Source organism: Dermochelys coriacea, chromosome 2 (genome assembly GCF_009764565.3).
Source record: "Dermochelys coriacea isolate rDerCor1 chromosome 2, rDerCor1.pri.v4, whole genome shotgun sequence".
Taxonomy (NCBI): Eukaryota; Metazoa; Chordata; order Testudines; family Dermochelyidae; genus Dermochelys; species Dermochelys coriacea.
Window position 1 is genome coordinate 124,818,778 of NC_050069.1, and position 16,460 is coordinate 124,835,237.

Below are 16,460 nucleotides of genomic sequence, written 5' to 3' on the forward strand. Positions count from 1 at the left end.
ACATCAAGCAGATTGATATAGAGGCTGAGTGCCTCCGTCCTGGCTCCCTGGCCCTATAGACTGGATGGAGCTGAACCGTCAGTGAGTTCCCCCTTTCAGCCAGTACTCACAAAACTGCAGGACTGGGGAGCACCTAGATTAATGCTGCCATCTATCCATCCTAGGAACATACCCAAATAAGTATCTCCCAATCCTTTTAAAGAGATGTATTCTCACAGTACCCCTTTTATCCCCATTATCATAGATTCATAGATACTAAGGTCAGAAGGGACCATTCTGATCATCTAGTCCGACCTCCTGCACAGTGCAGGCCACAGAATCTCACCCACCCACTCCTATGAAAAACCTCACCCATGTCTGAGCTATTGAAGTCCTTAAATCATGTTTCAAAGACTTCAAGGAGCAGAGAAGCCTCCCTCAAGTCAACCATGCCCCATGCTATAGAGGAAGGCGAAAAACCTCCAGGGCCTCTCCAATCTGCCCTGGAGGAAAATTCCTTCCCGACCCCAAATATGGCAATCAGCTAAACCCTGAGCATATGGGCAAGATTCACCAGCCAGATACCCAGGAAAGAATTTTCTATAGTAACTCAGATCCCATCCATCTAATATCCCATCTCAGGGGATTTGGCCTATTTACCCTGAATATTTAAAGATCAATTATTTACCAAAATCCCATTATCCCATCATACCATCTCCTCCATAAGCTTATCAAGTAGAATCTTAAAACCAGATAGATCTTTTGCCCCCACTTCTTCCCTTGGAAGGCTATTCCAAAACTTCACTCCTCTGATGGTTAAAAACCTTCGTCTGATTTCAAGTCTAAACTTCCTGGTGGCCAGTTTATACCCATTTGTTCTTGTGTCCACATTGGTGCTGAGGTTAAATAATTCCTCTCCCTCTCCTGTATTTATCCCTCTGATATATTTATAGAGAGCAATCATATCTCCCCTCAACCTTCTTTTAGTTAGGCTAAACAAGCCAAGCTCCTTAAGTCTCCTTTCATAAGACAAGTTTTCCATTCCTCGGATCATCCTAGTAGCCCTTCTCTGTACCTGCTCCAGTTTGAATTCATCCTTTTTAAACATGGGAGACCAGAACTGCACACAGTATTCTAGGTGAGGTCTCACCAGTGCTTTGTATAACGGTACTAAAACCTCCTTATCCCTACTGGAAATGCCTCTCCTGATGCATCCCAAAACCGCATTAGCTTTTTTCACAGCCATATCACATTGGCAGCTCATAGTCATCCTATGATCAACCAATACTCCAAGGTCCTTCTCCTCTTCCGTTACTTCTAATTGATGCGTCCCCAACTTATAGCTAAAATTCTTGTTATTAATCCCTAAATGCATAACCTTACACTTCTCACTATTAAATTTCATCCTATTAATCCAGATCCTCCTGTATAATATCCCGATCCTTCTCCGAATTGGCAATACCTCCCAGCTTTGTATCATCTGCAAACTTATTAGCACACTCCCACTTTTTGTGCCAAGGTCAGTAATAAAAAGATTAAATAAGATTGTTCCCAAAACCGATCCCTGAGGAACTCCACTGGTAACCTCCCTCCAACCTGACAATTCGCCTTTCAGTAGGACCCGTTGCAGTCTCCCCTTTAACCAATTCCTTATCCACCTTTTGATGTTCATACTGATCCCCATCTTCTCCAATTTAACTAATAATTCCCCATGTGGCACGGTATCAAATGCCTTACTGAAATTTAGGTAAATTAGATCCACTGCATTTCCTTTATCTAAAAAATCTGTTACTTTTTCAAAAAAGGAGTTTAGGTTGGTTTGGCACGATCTATCTTTTGTAAAACCATGTTGTATTTTGTCCCATTTACCATTGACTTCAATGTCCTTAACTAATTTCTCCTTCAAAATTTTTTCCAGGACCTTGCATACTACAGATGTCAAACTAACTGGCCTGTAGTTACCCGGATCACTTTTTTTTCCTTTCTTAAAAATAGGAACTATATTAGCAATTCTCCAATCATTCGGTACTATTCCTGAGTTTACAGATACATTAAAAATTCTTGCTAATGGGCTTGCAATTTCAGGTGCCAATTCCTTTAATATTCTTGGATGAAGATTATCTGGGCCCCCCGATTTAGTCCCATTAAGTTGTTTCAGTTTCGCTTCTACCTCTGATATGGTAATATCTACCTCTATATCCTCCTTCCCATTTGTCATGCTACCATTATCCCCAAGATCCTCTTTAGCCTTATTAAAGACTGAGGCAAAGTATTTGTTTAGATATTGGGCCATGCTTAGATTATCTTTAACCTCCACTCCATCCTCAGTGTTAAGTGGCCTTCTTCCTTTTTAGTTTTCTTCTTATTTATATGGCTATAGAACCTTTTACTATTGGTTTTAATTCCCTTTGCAAGGTCCAACTCTACTCGACTTTTGGCCTGTCTCACTTGATCCCTACATGTTCTGACCTCAATTAGGTAGCTTTCCTTGCTGATCCCTCCCATCTTCCACTCCCTGTATGCTTTCTGCTTCTTCTTAATCACCTCTCTAAGATGCTTGCTCATCCAGCTTGGTCTACAACTCCTTCCTATGAATTTTTTCCCCTTTCTTGGGATACAGGCTTCCAATAGCTTCTGCAGTTTTGATTTAAAGTAATCCCAGGCCTCCTCTGTCTTTAGATCCATAAGTTCTTCAGTCCAATCCACTTCCCTAACTAATTTCCTTAATTTTTGAAAGTCAGCCCTTTTGAAATCAAAAACCCTAGTTGCAGATTTATTTTTGTTAATCCTTCCATTTAGTTTGAACTGAATTAGCTCATGATCACTTGAGCCAAGATTGTCCCCTACAACCATTTCTTCTATGAGGTCCTCGCTACTCACCAAAATTAAATCTAAAATGGCATCCCCTCTAGTCGGTTCAGCAACTACTTGATGAAGGAATCCATCAGCTATCGCATCTAGGAAAATCTGAGCCCTATTTTATTACTAGCACTGGTCCTCCAGTCTATATGTGGGAAGTGAAAGTCTCCCATGATCACGCAGTTTCCATTAGTATTTACTTTATTAAAGACATTAAAAAGGGCTCTATCCATATCCAAATTAGATCCCGGGGGTCTATAGCACACCCCAAGCACCATCGTAGGAGAGGCTTTACTAGTTTTCTTCCCCAATGTAATTTTTGCCCAGACAGACTCTGTCTTATCCATTGCATCGCTTCTTATTTCTTTACATTTTACCTCATCATTGATATACAATGCTACTCCACCCCCTTTGCCTTTTTTCTGTCTTCCCATTAGCTATTATCCCCATTTTGCCCCATCAGTTGAAGTGCAGAGAGTCTAAGTGATTTACTGTGACGGGGTGCTGAGTGAGAAGCACTTAATCAGCCCCTGCCATTCCAGCCCCAATCAAGGCAATAGGCAGCATCTGCCAGCCTCATTAGCCAGGGGCTACCAAGGTGGGAGGAAGCTAGAGAGGAGGAGGAAGAGAAAGGCCAGGCACAGAGGGAGGTAGGAAGCCTTCTGGTTTGTTGCTGGCCAGGCCTGCTCTTGGCAAAGTTGGCTGCAAACCCTGTACGTAGATGGAAAGTGGTGGCAGGAAAACAACTGTAAATAACACTGGTGTTGCATCAAGCAGAGGCATTCCTGACTGATTGGAGAGGGTAATAGGGGCCAAAAGCAGATGGGCACAACATGTGTGTCACTACACTTGCCCAAGGTCATTAAGGGTAAGTCTACTCTGCAGCTGGGAAAGAGCCTCCCAGGTCAAATAGTAAGACTTGTGCTAGTTTGGCTCAAGCTAGTGTACTAAACATAGCAGTGTGGATGCTGTAGTTTGGGTTCTCAAAGTCCACCTGATCCTGTGGGTCAGAACTTGGGAGGCTAGCCTGAGCAGTAACATCCCACCATTATGTTTAGCGCACTAGCTCAATACAAGCTAGCGCAAGTCTGTCTAGTGAGGCTTGGAGACTCACTTCCACAAGGGGATCAGGGCAGAGCAGGGAACTGAACTCATGTGTCTCAAATCATAGGCTGTACCCTAACCACTGGACTGTCTTTCTTCCTGCCAGTACAATGGGCTAAACTGAAATGGGACGTCAATCAGTTCCCCCCTAATAAGAGTGATTGAATTTAATCAGGTGGGGCTAGGGCTGGGTGAGATAATTAGCCCATCAGATCATGACTGATAAGGGCATAGGAAGGAAATGAGGTGAGGAGAGTAATAGGGCTAGCTGAGCCTAGACTGATGGAGATCTCAGGGAAGGGAAAGCTTTGCTCCTTGAGATGTGAATAGCATTGCTGCATGGGACTGTAAAGGTGTGGGTGGAGGAAACGTAAATAAACTGTACAACATTGCTACCTAACTTGCAGAGTCTGAGCAGATTTCTGTGACAAAAGAGAGCAGGGGCAGAGTGCCGCCCTGTTACATGGGGCTTTTCTGGGATTGATTCCCCCATCAGAGGTGACAGAGAACCAGATGGGATGGAGCAGGTGTGAATTTGGTGTCCAGGCAATGTAGCAATGGTGTCCAGGCAATGTAGCAGACTCTGCAATGGTTACTAGAACAACAAAAGGAAATACAAAAGACCATGCAATTGTTCCAGTAGTCCCATTGTGACTGTCACGGAAACCCCCTTGGGAACTGCCACCTGATGTGCTGGGACTACTGTACTTCTGAGATGGTTTTCCCTGGCAGCTTGGGACTTCAGTACCTTGCCTGGTTGTGCCAGACACCTAGGTCTGAACCACATCCCCCCAAAGCTGCAGGCTTAACTGTAAACAGCTTAAGAAGTGCTCCGGTCTCCAACACCCAGATACCCAGTTCCCAGTGGGATCCAAAACCCAAATAAATCCATTTTACTCTGTATAAAGTTTATACATGGTAAACGCATAAATTGTACGCCCTCTATAACACTGATAGAGAGATGCATAGCTGTTTGCTCCCCTAGGAATTAATTGTTTGCTCTGTGTTAATTAATAAGCACAAAGTGATTTTATTAAATATAAAAAGTAGACTTAAGTGGTTCCAAGTAATGACAGACCGAGCAAAATAAATTACCCAGCGAAATAAAACAAAAACATTCAAGTCTAAGCTTACTATAGTAAGAAACTAAATGCAGGGAAATCTCACCCTCAGAGATGTCCCAATAAGCTTCTTTTACAGATTAGACTTCCTCCTAGTCTGGGTCCAGCAATCACTTACACCCTTGTAGTTCCAGTTTCTTTCTGGCATCTCTTTGGGGGTGAAGAGGCTATCTCTTGAGCCAGCTGAAGACAAAATAGAGGGGATTCCAGGGGCTTATAGTCTCTCTCTTGTGGGTGGAAACCCCTCTCTCCCCTTGACAGGCACAGCTACAAGATGAAGTTTTGGAGTCACATGGGCAAGTCACACATGCCATGCATGACTCAGTTCTCCACAGGCTGAACCATTTCCCACATGTTAGCCCGAACATTCCCAGGAAAACTCAGATGTGGATTGGCATCTATCAGGTCCATTGTTAGCCAAGTACTCTCAATTACTTGAATAACCCCTTCACACTCTGTTGACCAAATCTGCCTTAGGTGCTTTCTACAGCAAACACTTTAAATACAAGTATAGAGCCAACACTCATAACTTTAGATATAAAAATGATACATGCAGTAGAACATAATCTTTGCAAAGATATGTTACATGGCATATGTAGCATAAAGCATATTTCAGTTATGTCATATTTACATTCATAAGCATATTTCTATAAAGCATTAGGGGATGCAACGTCACACCCATCATGTGGAAAGACAGTCATTCCTCGTATGGCAGGGTGAATAGCAGAAGAGCCTACAAGAATTCATAAAGGAACAGATGCAGGTGCAGCAGCAGCTGGTACAGAATCTGGTGAGTTCCACAATGGAGAAAAGTGGAAGAACCCTGGGGGTTAGCCTGTGCAAGATGGGCCCAGTGGAAGATCCTGATGCATTTTTTAGTGACCCTTTAGAGGGTACCAATCCGAACCAGATGGGATAAGGTCTGTGATGTGCACCATCCAGGTGGAACCCTATTTGTCGGGGATAGCCCAGGTGGCCTATCTGTCCCTCAGTGAGGAGCAGGCTCAGGATTAGGATGTGGTAGAGGCAGCCATTCTGGAGTGGGGTAGGCTTCTCAGAGGAAAAATTAAGTCAGAAATTTTGGGCCACTTGGTGGACTGGAGGTGTGTGGCCCAGTGCACTTACACAAAAATTAACTGACTGGGCTACTCACTGTCTAAGGCCAGGCACCCAAAGTCAGGGTGGAAATAACAGATGGCATATTATTGGTACAATTTCTCCAGAGCCTCTTCAGAAATGCATGTTTGGGTCTGGAGGCATTAGCCAATGACCCTGGAGGCAGCGGTTAAACATGCAGAAGAATTTGTGGAAGTGGATTTTCCCAAGAAAGAAGTCCAGCCATTTCAGGGAATGGACTTAGTGAAAAAGGGAAGATACCTTGATTACAAGGGCAACGGGAGGTGGGGGAGGGAACAGGAAATGAGAGGAACTCTTTCAGGGAACCGGGGAGTGGTTTGCTACAAATGTGGGCATCTGTGGCACATAAAGCAAGACTGTCCTGTCATGGAGTGTGGGTTCACAGAATTCTGCAAGTATATTGCAACTAAAGGGGATGGACAGAACAAGAAAATCTCCACCATCCTTGTAAAAGTGGGGTGGAAGCTCCAGAGGAGACTTGTGGATACTGCCTTGGATGCTCATTTATCTGGAAGGATTTGGTGACGCCTCAGTGGATGCTGCCAGGTGGGAGGTTAGAGCTGGAGTGTATTCATGGAGAAAGGAGATTCTGCTCAATGGCTGAGATCCCCTATACCTCTATGGGTAAGTTCAAATGGAAGTGCGTAGGAGTTGTCAATAAGCTACCTCATCCAGTCAGTGGTAGGACAGACTAGAGCCCCTTCCCTTGTAAGAGAAAAACAGGGGTCCTGTGTGGCAGAAAACTGCCTCAACAGGCAATGAGGAAATGGGACTTGAAATAAAAGAATCAAAAAATCCTAGACTAAAGGAAACAAGCCAGGAGGAAAATGGGACCTTCCTAGGAACAGGGAGTGGAGGAAATGGTAATTCAGAATGAGGCTTAGGGGAAAAGAATAGCCTTATTGTGGTGACAAGAGCCAGAGAATCCCTAGTACACTTGCCACCAGAAAGAAAGAAAGTTATGGGGATGTCCCCCACCCATGAAATGTGACTTCTGTGGGTGCAGGATGGACAGCCACCCTGTAGGGCAAGCGTGAGCACAAAGAGTCTAATGCCCCCTTTAAAAAGGGAGTGTGTGGGGAAGGAACAGCCTCACAGCTAGGCAAGGAGGAGAGATGTGAGACAGAGGCCTGTCTTACACTACAGAGTTAGGTTGATGTAAGGCAGCTTATGTTGACCTAACTCTGTAAGCATCTACACTAAAATGTAGCACCCACCCATGTAAGTCGCCCACTACACCAACTTAATAACTCCATCTCTGTGAGAGGTGTAGTGCTTAAGTAGTAAGGCTGATGTTGTGTCTGTGTAGGCACCGCATTGCTTATGTTGACTGTTGCTACCTTTCAGAAATGCTAATGCCTGCACAAGTTCTAGAAATCCTGTGCTACTCATACCACTGAATTACACTGGCTCCTTGGTCTATAAGGCCCTCTGTTCTCGAGGAGTGAGCAATATTTCCTTCTTATGGCGGCATCCTGAACTCTTTACTTAGGCAAAATAAAATGGAGTTTTGCCCAAGTAAGACTTGTAGGACTCTTAACAAGAAGCCTTTTCTGGCTCTCAGAACTGAAGAGCCTTATGAATTACAAACTGGCATCTCCTTTATCATACAGAATGACTACATTGGACTCATTCATGGAATATTTCCCAGCATGAAGCTCCCTCTGCTTTATTTCCATCAAGATATGATTCATATTCATAGGTAGCCACTTAACTCTATAATCTCTGCACTTTGCTGTGTGTGGTCTGGCAGTAACATGCTCTCTTGTGCTTTAGTGATAGCTTCAGGATAAATAGCACTATTTTCATCATGGTTTGATTTTTGTTTATATTTCTCTGCCATTTGAGCAGCAACGCCCAGCACTTTAAGATATAAAAAAAGCATCTTCAAGTTCCTGGATGCAAGGGCCAATACACAGAGAGCACTTAGAAAATTCATCAGATGTAGACAGTAAGGCAAAGCAGATAAGAGCTGCATTCTTTCATTAAGAAGGTTAATCTTTCAAGACCTTTTTAGATTCTGCTTTGTGGATCTCCCAATAGAGGTAATGAAGATAACTAGCTTGTAGTTAGAACTTTTCATGAGGCTCTCATAATGTATTACAAAGGAGGTCAGTATCATTATCCTCATTTTACAGATGGGAAAACTGAGGCACCGAGAGAGGCTGGCTTGAGGTCACCTAGCAGGCCAATGGCAGAGCAGGGAGTAGAACTCAGGTGTCTGAGTTTAGGTCAGTGCCCTGTCCACTAGGCCATGCTTTCACCTTCAGGTAAAGGGCTGGATCCTCATCTGACGTAAATCAACGTTACCCTGTTGACATCAAAGGAGAGATATCAATTTACACCAGCTGAGGATCTGTCCCAAAATCTCAGATATCTAGACTCCCTCTCACTGCATGCATGTATAATTCCATTAACATTAGGAAGTGGTCATGCAAGAGCTGGTCAAAGAAGAGACCTCTACATCTTGATTAATTCAAATTGGTTTGTGCTCCTCAAAGAGAAACAAGAGTTTTGTTGTTTATGTAATAAAAGTGTAAAATATATACCACTGAAGTCCATTAGTTGTGTTTTCCCTTGCATACAAGTAGGCTTTTCTTTGTTATTTATCCCAGGTAGAAATGGCCTTTGGAAACCACAAGGCTGGGCCCCGCTTGAGTTTTGGGACTCTGCACATGTCACAGCTAACTTCAGTGTTCATTTCAAAAAAGAAAATTGATAGGTCATTTCACATTTTTGAGGCTTTCTCCACAAAAGAAAAAGCTATCTGGAAAGTTGAAAATTTGCAGTTGTGATTCTTCCTAAAAATCACTGCCTAGTCACTCACTTTGAATCCCTTCACTCACAGATAATCAGGGCAGGCCCCTAAAATTTGTAAAACCCATGGCTACAGGTCTCTTGGCATCTGGAGGGACCTCAGAGCAATTCACAGTTGTGAGAGTGCGTGAGTGCAGCCTCAGCTATTATCACTGGACTTAGAAATACTGCAAGCTCCTCCACGGCCACTTGCCAATGATTACAACTCAGCTGTGGCTCTTCCGCTGAGCAGGCAGTGGACACTGTGTATGTTGTCAGGGGGCTGCTCAAGTGGCAGGAGATGTAACATTATCTAGTGCTCTGAGTGTGGGATTGAGAGCAAAGGGCTTGAACATTCCAATCCTCATTCTGATGTTGATTGCCTTGGGCAAGCCATTTAAGTTTTCTGCCTTAGTTTCCCTAGCGGTGAAACAGGGTCAGTAATACTTACCTACTGCCCAGGGGGCCTGTGGAGATGAATAACTTTTGTTTGCACTGCAGTATAAGATTATAAAACCCAGAAGGACTGCTGTGGTCATCTTCTCTGACTTCCAGTACAATACATGCCATGGGACTTCCCTGAATTACTTCCTATGCAAATGAGGAAGAGGCATAGTAGTTCCAACTCCCATTCTAACTTTTCTTCTTCAGCGGCTCATAATTTTCTCAAGCAACCTACTTTGTTGTTAATTTTTTCCACATTTGGTCTTGGTCCATAGACCATTTTTTTTGAGTGGTGAAAGTGAAATTCTAATAAAAATCAATTGACTTGTTCTGGAAGTGCATATTAAAATAACCATCCCTCCCTGCTCAGAAGTATCCATCAGAAATTTTGTGCAGGCAAAATTCTCACTCAAAAATGGTAGAAATGATTTTTTTTTCAAACTTGGATTATTTTATAGAAGTAATTAAGAGATAAAGAACAAGTCCAGAAGTCCGAAAGCAATCGGTTCAGTGGTTAAGCTTTGAAAATGGAAAATTTCATGAAGAAAATAGAATTCTGTTTTTGTTTTAACAATTTTGAAATGAAAAACCCCAGAGCAGCTTAGAATACTGGGGAACTCTGAAGGTCTTTAGCTATGATTGATCTAAACTCTCTGCTGACCTAAACGTGGAGATGTCAGGGAAGGCCTTTGTTAAAAATGATCCTGTTTGAAAGTCCTCATACTAAATAGATTGAGATTAATGAATTTGCACGTTCTACTTTTTATTCTTTTTCATTAAACAAGCAAGGCTTTAAAAGAAAGTAATTAATGGCAACATTACGGTTGAGTAAATAAGCATTCAAAAGTCAAAATTAAACATGAAGGCTGTGGAATCATTAAAATTAAAGGCTGTGGAATCATCAAAATTAAACATGAAGTCAGGAAGGACAGAATTGAGGCTGAAAGTTAAGCCTTATATCTGTATATGACTTAAAATATCTCAGTGAGATCAACCAAGCAAGCCAAGTTTGAAGAAAAGAAAAAGAGTTCACTGGCTTGGTTAGTCTTCAAATGACTCCTTTATTTCCTTTTTTTTTTTTCATCACCAACCATAGAGGTAAAGCCATCTTATTATAAGCTTGGAAATGTGGTTGCTGAAATGAGTAATAGAATTATTTTGGGACAGCTTCTGTACATGGTAAGGAAATTGAACCACACAGCAGAGAGAATAAATGAACTTACTAAACACATGCTGCACATTAATGGTAAGAGACTGTAAAGATCATGTTATTGTTTGAAACCTTGTGGAAAACATAACCAAACTGAAAGGCAAGGAGCAACAGCAAAAAGAGCAGAAGGTGCCAGACTCCAACACAAATTATTTGAATTCCACAAATGCCATGAAATTGCCTTAGATGCATGTCTTATTCCATACATAGAGCGGCATAGTACATACATGCTGGACCTACATGGAACATGTTCAAGTACAATGTAAACTTGAAGAATATTGTAAATTGCTAGATGATATTATGTGACTTACAAGTATCTTTAGTTTTATAATTCACAAAATATCAGGTTAGTCAAATCAATGGAAATACATCAGCCCCATGGCTTTTAATGAGCACCTAATTGCATCAATCCAGCAGTCCAACTTTGATCACTGTGTGCATAAAAATTGCTTCAGAATTTTCACAAAGTTATGGAAAATCTTTCATCTGGCAGAAACCAAGACAAAACAAAACATAAATTATTAATGTGGGGGGGAAGCGTCTTGTAAAAAAAAATACCTTCCTATAAATTCTATATTAATTGGGCTATAATATGAAAAGCATTTTAAAAGCAAATAAAAATTTTGCTTCTGCAAATGTGAATGTCTAAATATTATCAAAGCTTAGCTGCAATCCTGCTGAAATACATAAGGTTTTCTAGTTGTCACTCACTATAATTCTGACACTAGTAATGGAATGCTGGTCTCAGCTGTGCTTGTGAATGACTTGGGAGACTGGATCAGGTGTTGTGTTCCTTAAAAGTCAATATGCAGACTGTCAGCCAATTTCTTTCCATTTGGCAGTGCAAATTGTCTATAAATTGTGCCAGGCTGAAAATATTAGAGCCAATGTGCATTTAAGACAATATATGTGCTTCCCGCTTTCCCACTCTGCCACCTCTGAAGAAGAGAAGCTGCTATGGGGTCTAGCTTATGCTGACTTCCTTGGCCCCAGCAATGGTGGTGAGAATCTAATTTAGAAAGACAAAGAACTTTGGAATTTTCACTGTAAAGTAAATGGAAAGGTTATAGATAATGGCCATTAATTAACTATGGGCTCCAGGTAGTAATAGCATATTTGCTGTGATGAAATGCCATTTAAATTAAATTCTATCCACAGCAGAACTAAAATCAGAGCAAAGTATATAAAAAGTATATATTTAAGCCCTGAGACCCTATCTGGTGATTATGTAAAGACACTTCAGACCCCTTCCTGATTCACCAAGTGTACTGTCCATCTCTGGAGTGGTATTTATCTCTATTTATTCTATAGGTATTGCCAGGCCCCTAGAGCATGAGGAAGGGAAGGAAACCCTCCACCACCACAAAGGTGAGCACCATTCATTTTTATTGCTATAGTCAAAGGAGCATATAGTCATGACAACAATTAGAAATGTGTTGAATGGCAAATCTTTAGACTTTCAGACTGGGTGACTCCCTCTGCTTTTCCTTCTTATTTGAAAAAACTGCCCGTTGCAATCTCTTTTTTTTCTAAATCTTATTCCATTTTAAAATGTGCTCACATATAAGGAAATACATGTATAATTCAGTTATGGAAGCTTTGCTGCTCAGGCATTTGAGAAGTTGAGAAGCACCTATTTAAGTATTCTGCAATCTCTCATATCTTCCAATTGCACATATTCTGCAGGCACTGCAGTATGTCTGCTTTTTTCAGGGCTTATGTTGGATTCTTTAGTAAACATATCGGGTTCTCAATGCTCTGTATAAGACACTGAATCCCCTACACAGGCTCAAACACACATGCAAATTTTGGATTTATTTGCATATCCCCGTGTTTAAAATGTGCTGCTTAGATTGTAGAACATTGCATATTTTGAAACTAATGATTAAATATTTTCTTGACTTGAGAATGCCTTTTGAGGAGGTTTGCTCACTTAGCACCCACCTCCCACCCACGAGGTGCTAACTTATTATTACTTGTATTACCATAGTATATAGGGGCCCTAGTCATAGTCAGTGCTAGATGCTGGGCACATATTAACAGACTTAAGCTAGATGTTTGATAGCTTACTTTTATACCCATTTTCCGATGTACTATCAAAATATAGAGAAAAGGAAATATTTTACAGATGGGAGGGGCAGTGGGGAAAGCTGTAGTGTGATTCCCAAGATCAGACAGAAAATTTGGGATAGGACTGGGAACTGAACCCACCTTTCCAAAGTTCAAGTCTATGGCTTTAGCCATATGGCTATCCTTCCAGTCTCAGAATGATTGCGATAGAAACAATCTATTAGATTATCTAGTCCACCATCCTGGCAGTGCAGGTTACTGTCACATGCACATGAAATGTTAGCCCCCTACAAGGAACAAAATGTGTACCATATATGTGGGGCTTTTATTTCAGATTAAGAAAGAATGCTTATAAAATCCCGAGGGGAGAGAGCAGACTGTGTCTTCCATTCTGTAAGCTGCTCCATCATCAATTTCTTCACAGTTCTGCCCCTAGCAGACAAGCAGGCAGACATCTTACAGTTAAAGACAAAAATATATACCACAGAGGGCATATGTTTATGGACACTGATTAGCTTCAACATATGACTATCATCATCCAATTTCACTGGTAACTTAGATAATTTTTCCTGTACAAAGTACCCCTCAGACACAATTGTTTCATGAGATTTACAACTTATCAGTACTGCAGCCAAGATTTTAATCATGTACTCTTCATGTATTATCAATACCCGGACACAGCTGTTACTCAGGAATTGGGTGGGTCTGGCATGGCTGCTAGATTAATAGACTCTCAGAAATGTAGGTGTGACATACCCTGGTGTTATCTGGAGTGGTGATCTGCTAGGTCCCTCCAATCCTCGACTCTGGGAGCCACCCTGTTCTGCTGTGAGAACCCCCACTTCTTGGCTGTTCATGCAGAGCCTCTGGCATGTAAGCTACTCCTTGGATTGTGCAACTGAATGACACTAGCCAATATCTCTGGGCCCAGACACAACCCTAGGAATCTCCATCTTGCAAAGTCCAGTTATGCCCACTGGATGCTGCAAGCCTATATGAGTTTGTCAATTTAACAAATAAATTGATATGCACCAGGCTTGTTATCCCAAAGGGAGTCTCTGACCTGCTTCAAACCAAACACACTGCTTCAGGTAGAATAAACAAACAAATTTATTAACTACAAAGATAGATTTTAAGTGATTATAAGTCAAAGAACAAGAAGTCAGATTTGGTCAAGTAAAATAAAAACAAAATGTATTCTTAGCTGATCTTAACACTTTCAGTGCTCTTACAAACTTAGATGCTTCTCACCACAGGCTGGCTGGTTGCCCTTCACCCAGGCTCTCCCCTTTGATCAGTGATTCATTGCTTGGTGGTGATGTCTGTAGATGGAGATGGAAGAGAGAGAGGGCATGGCAAATGTCTCTCCCTTTTATCATATCCTTTCTTCTCTCTTGGCTTTGTCCCCCCCCCTTTAGAGTCGCGTGAGCATTACCACAACATTGTCCCAAACTGACCAAAGAAAGGGGGGTGACTCACTTGGGTGTCCAACAGATCCTTTGTTACTGCCTAGGCCAGTGTCCTTTGTTTCTGTGAGACTGGGCTGGGTTTGTCCCATACATGCCCTGATGAGGTGTGAACTGCCCCTCTGCTCTTGGAGAGTTTTTGCCTGGGCTTGCTTTAAGATATGAGGACACATTGTCAGCCTCATAACTATATACATAAAATCACAACCTATAACATTACTATAACAACAATGCTCAGTGCATCATGAGCTTTCTGAAGATACCTGACATGACAAACTTTGCACTGGATACCACACAATCATAAGGATGAACATGGGGGTGTAAGGTGTTCCCCTGAGGTACAGAACATCACAGTAGGTCTGGAAGGGACCTCGAGAGGTCATCTAATCAAGCTCTCTGCACTGAGGCAAGACTATGTATATCTAGCTCGTCCTTGACAAATATTTGTCTAACCTGTTCTTAAAAACCTCCAGTGATGGGGATTCCACAACCTCCCTTGGAAGCTATCCTTATAGTTAGAATGGTTTTTCTGATATCTAACCTAAATCTCCTTTTCTGCAGATTAAGCTCTTTACTTCATATCCACTGACGGTAAAGCACAATTGATCACCATCCTCTTTATAACAACTCCTAGCACCAACCCAGAGCAGCACCAGATCCTACCAGAATAACAGGTGCAAAACCTACAGACATATCTCCACAGCTACTATGATCAATAACCCTCATAACACACATGCCTATTACAACATGTGCTCTGGATGAGGTACACCACTAAATGCCCCAATGAATACTATGTGGGTGAAACTAGACAATTACTCTGCTCTCAAATGAATTTACACAAGGGAATGATAAGACAAAAACACCCTATCACCTGTGGGTGAACACTTTTCACAAAGTGATCACTTTATATCTGGCCTATCAGTCCTCATCCTCACGACACTTTCAAAAGATGAGCCTGGGAGTTTAAATTCATAACTTTGCTAGAAACTAAAAATCATGATCCCAGTAAAGAAGAAGAATAGTTGTATGCAATGTTGTTTGTAGCCATGTTCATCCCAGAATATTAGAGAGAGAAGGTGGCTTATTACAACAACCTATAACCAGCTGACCCCCCCTTTTTGTCCTATGACAACAGGGATGTTAACAAGCCACTTCACCTTGAATGGGGCCTTGAAATATGTGCTCAACTACCTGTTCCACTTTGTATTTAGCTGTGACACTCTGGGTACATTTTCCAGACATGAAGAAGAGCTCTATGTAAACTCAAAAGTTTTTCTCTTTCACCAAGAAAAGTTGGTCCACCTTGTCTCTCTAATATCCTGGGACCAACATGGCTACAACAACACAGCATACAAGTTTGTACTCCTCCTTAGCAATTCATCCATGTTTCCACTTTTTGTAGGATACCTTTCTGATTTTCCAGGTCATTAAAGAGTTTCTGATGGAGCCATATTGGCTTCTTACTATTCTCCCTATCTTATCTTCACATTGGAATAGTTTTCAGAGTAGCAGCCATGTTAGTCTGTATTCGCAAAAAGAAAAGGAGTACTTGTGGCACCTTAGAGACTAACAAATTTATTAGAGCATAAGCTTTCGTGAGCTACAGCTCACTTCATCGGATCCGATGAAGTGAGCTGTAGCTCACAAAAGCTTATGCTCTAATAAATTTGTTAGTCTCTAAGATGCCACAAGTACTCCTTTTCTTATTGGAATAGTTTGTAGTTGTGCCTTTAATATTGTCTTCTTGAGAAGCTGCCAGCTCTCCTGCAAGTCTCTTGGATTTCCTTCCCCTGGGACCTTACCTACCAGTTCTCTGCGTTCATTAAACTCTGCTTTTTAAGTCCATTGTCTATATTATACTGCTCTCACTCCTTCCTTTCCTTAGAATCATGAACTCTATAATTTCATGATGTCTTTAACCTAAACTGCCTTTCACCTTCACCTTTGTAACCCATTCCTCTCTGTTGGTCAGAATCAAGTCTAAAATGGCTGAGTCCCCTGCTACTTCCTCCACTTGCTAAAACAAAAAGTTCCAACACGTTCCAAGAACTTATATTTTGCCATTTTACTTTTCCAACAGATGTCTGGATAGTTAGAGTCCCCCATTATTACCAGGTCTTGTGTTTTGGATATTTTTGTTATTTTTTCTCAAAATGCTTTATCCACCTCCTCTTCCTGATTTGGTGGTCTATAATAGACCCCTGCCATGGCATCATTGTATAGTTTTCCCTATTTTGTCTTTACCCTGGGTCTTTGAACTGGTCTACCTCCTGC

General features: G+C 41.6%; 1 protein-coding gene across 1 annotated transcript in view; it reads left to right on the forward strand.

Moving 5' to 3' along the window:
- The window catches only part of RNF152 (ring finger protein 152), a 137,123-nt gene extending 125,114 nt beyond the window's left edge, over positions 1-12,009 (forward strand). The window contains exon 3 of the transcript XR_006279066.1: positions 11,962-12,009. The gene's annotated coding sequence lies outside the window, so the exon portion shown is untranslated. The remainder of the gene's footprint in view (positions 1-11,961) is intronic.
- Positions 12,010-16,460: the final 4,451 nt, after the last annotated feature.